This window comes from Schistocerca nitens, chromosome 7, assembly GCF_023898315.1.
Source record: "Schistocerca nitens isolate TAMUIC-IGC-003100 chromosome 7, iqSchNite1.1, whole genome shotgun sequence".
Classification (NCBI taxonomy): Eukaryota; Metazoa; Arthropoda; class Insecta; order Orthoptera; family Acrididae; genus Schistocerca; species Schistocerca nitens.
This window is the reverse complement of record NC_064620.1, coordinates 23,779,850-23,783,406: the sequence shown is the minus strand read 5'-3', so window position 1 is coordinate 23,783,406 and position 3,557 is coordinate 23,779,850. Positions and strand designations below refer to the sequence as shown.

The following is a 3,557-nucleotide window of genomic DNA, read 5'->3' as shown; positions in this document are numbered from 1 at the left end:
CAACGGGCGTGTGCTATGTATGCTAGTCGGTATCCTGGACGACATCATCCAAGTGTCCGGACCGTTCGCCGGATAAATACGTTATTTAATGAAACAGGAAGCGCTCAGTCACATGTGAAACGTCAATCACGACCTGCAACAATCATAATGCCCAAGTAGGTGTTTTAGCTGCTGTCGCGGCTAATCCGTACTTCAGTAGCAGACAAATTGCCCGAGAATCGTGAATCTCAAAAAACTTCGGTATTGAGAATGCTACATTAATCGTCCATTGCACCCGTACCATATTTCTATGCACCAAGAATTTCATGGCGACGACTCTGAACTTCTTGTACAGTTCTGCCACTGGGCACAAGAGAAACTACGGACGAAGACAGATTTTTTGCACGTGTTCTATTTAGCGACGAAGCGTCATTCACCAACAGCGGTAACGCAAACCAGCATAGTATGCACTACTGGCCAACGGAAAATCCACGATGTGTGCGACAAGTGGAACATCAGGGACCTTGGCTGGTTGATGTATGGTGCGACATTATGGGAGGAAGGATAATTGGCCTCAGTTTTATCGATGGAAATCTAAATGGGCCAATGTATGCTGATTTCCTACGTAATGTTCTACCGATGTTACTACAAGATGTTTCAGTGCATGACAGAATGGCGATGTACTTCCAACATGATTGATGTCCGGCACATAGCTGGCGTGCGATTGGAGCGGTATTCAGTAGCATATTTCATGACAGGTGGATTGGTCGTCGAAGCACCATACCATGGCCAGCACGTTCACCGGATCTGACGTCCCCGGATTTCTTTCTGTGCGGATAGTTGAAGGATATTTGCTACCGTGATCCACAGACAACGCCGGACAACATACGTCAGCGCATTGTCAATGCATGTGCGAACATTACGGAAGGCCAACTACTCGCCGCTGAAAGGAATGTCGTTACACGTATTGTGAAATGCATTGAGGTTGACGGACATCATTTTGAGCATTTATTGCATTAATGTGGTACTGACATATAATCACGCTGTAACAGCATGCGTTCTCAGAAAAGATAGGTTGAAAAAGGTGCATGTATCACACTGGAACAACAGAAATACAATATTCAAACGTACCTACGTTCTGTATATTAATTTGCAGAACCTACCTTTTACCAACTGTTCGTCTAAAATTGTGAGCCATATGTTTGTGACTATTACAGCGCCATCTGTCACAAAGCGAAAAAAGTGGTCCAACTAAAGCATTCATGTCCTTCACGTACTACATGAAAATGTAATAAAAATGGGGGTTCCTATTAAAAAAAAACGCTGTTGATATCCTTTTGACCTATGGCAGTGCCATCTAGCGGGCCAACCATAGCGCCATCTGGTTTCCTTCGTCAAGCTACACAAGTTTCCTTCTTTGTAGTTTTTTTTTTCGCTTGACGCTTATTTCGTGAGATATTTGGCTCGGTCACGATCAATGGACGACCCTCTACATTGTAAAGGGTGTTGGATGCTACTCTTACATGGAGATGGATAGAGGGGAAAAGGCTTAAGACATAGAAACTGAAAGTTCGTCAAGAGTACAAGAATTGCTAAAGTTACCAGTATTCAGCTCTGCACCTTATGGCAGTACGTGAGTACACATTTGGAAATGCGACTAAGGAGCAGTTGTAATTAGTACGAAAAATTAGAAATAAGAGCTGTTACTGCGTGAACTAAAAGTATACGACAGAAATGTAACAGCTGTTTCCGTAAGATAGACTATTTTCTTCACGAGATTGATCATCAGCTGTACTCTGATAAGTTCGAAGCGTAATAGAGTACCTTGTGGATGCAGTTCCGCGTAACTGTTTCATCTGTTTTCTTAACATGTCTATGCGGCCTGTTAGCGAAGCTCTCCCTCAAAATGGCTGGTGACCTTCTAATTAACAATCACGGATGCGGCTGCACATAGACTGGATTATACTGAAAAGTACAAAATTAACTTGTAGGCCCTACTGGTAATGATTCAATTCAATATTTCAATAGCAGTTTGATGCTCGCCATCTGCAAGGAAACAACACAGTTACATAAGCCTTGTGTTAATGTGCTGCGCATGGAACATTGTCCATTTGTGGGTTCATTCAGCGTTCATCAACAACGCCGGATGAGAACGCGCCGAGCCACAACACTTCAATATTCGTATTACGTCGCCTCTGCGTTACTAGATTAGTAAGTTCTCAGGTAGCAATGACTCTCCATTCCGGTAAATTACGTCGTTACATAAGCTTCTTTTCCGTTTCTCTCTGACTCTCTCGCTCTCCATTCATTAACGGATCGTGAAGTACCATTCAGTGCTTAATTAACGCCGAATGCGGATACGCCAGCGGTCCTCCAGCACGTAAGGGGACCTGCCTCTTTCTCTTCTACCTGCCTTCCTGCTCGGATGAATAGCGGTGGCTGCGTTTCGCTGTGTGGAGCTTCCGGAGCGAGGAGGAAAGCCCCAGACAGTAAATCCGATACCAGCGGAAGAACACGATATTTTAGTAACGAGGTGCGGCCGCCCGGCTGTTCAGCCTTCTGCGGCCATCTTAGCAGTGCTCTGCCTCTTAAAGGGCTCTGCTGATCGGTAGGGACTGTAATTTTGGCTACAACGCATGTTTATCCGTGAATTAGACTTCGCCTTACTACAACCAATGTTGTTGTAACATTTTTTCCTCCTTTATTATTACAACAGGAGTTCTAAATCTACCGTGCGCTACTGTAAGTGAGCGAAGTTCAAAATGGTTCAAATGGCTCTGAGCACTATGGGACTCAACATCTGTGGTCATAAGTCCCCTAGAACTTAGAACTACTTAAACCTAACTAACCTAAGGACATCACACACATCCATGCCCGAGGCAGGATTAGAACCTGCGACCGTAGCAGTCGCGCGGTTCCTGACTGAGCGCCTAGAACCGCTAGACCACCGCGGCCGGCAGTGAGCGAAGTCTACGGTAGTTTTCTTAGTAGCTTTGATCAGTTAAAGTCGTACTCGCGTTACCTGTACGTTAGGCGTGCTGCATACCAACTGAGTGTCACGTATTAACGACTGCCAACGGCCTTACCTCAGTGGTAACACAGGTTCCCGTGAGATCACAGAAGTTAAGCGCTGTCGGGCTGGGCTAGCACTTGGATGGGTGACCATCCGGTGTGCCGAGCGCTGTTGGCAAAGCTGCGTGCACTCAGCCCTTGTGAGGCAAACTGAGGAGCTACTTGATTGAGAAGTGGCGGCTCGGTCTCGCAAACTGACATACGGCCAGGAGAGCGGTGTGCTGGCCACATGCCACTTCATATCCGCCTCCGGTTACGCCTGTGGACTGAGGATGACACGGCGGCCGGTCGGCAACCTTGGCCCTTACAAGGCCTGTTCGGACGGAGTGGTAGTAGTCGTAATGACTGATTTCTTTGTCTTTGCAATCAGTATCTTACCAGATTCCACTAAAAACCGGAAGCGGTGAACTAGAAACTGAATGACAGTGTGTAAAGCGACAGGTAACCTATAGACAATTATTGTTGTCCTTAGTATTCCTCCCATCTACTACTTCAAAATAAGCATG

The 3,557-nt window shown here is 45.9% G+C and overlaps 1 pseudogene; it reads left to right on the top strand.

The window, feature by feature from the left end:
• Positions 1 to 3,051: 3,051 nt before the first annotated feature.
• On the top strand, positions 3,052 to 3,169 carry LOC126195888 (5S ribosomal RNA; annotated as a pseudogene).
• Positions 3,170 to 3,557: the final 388 nt, after the last annotated feature.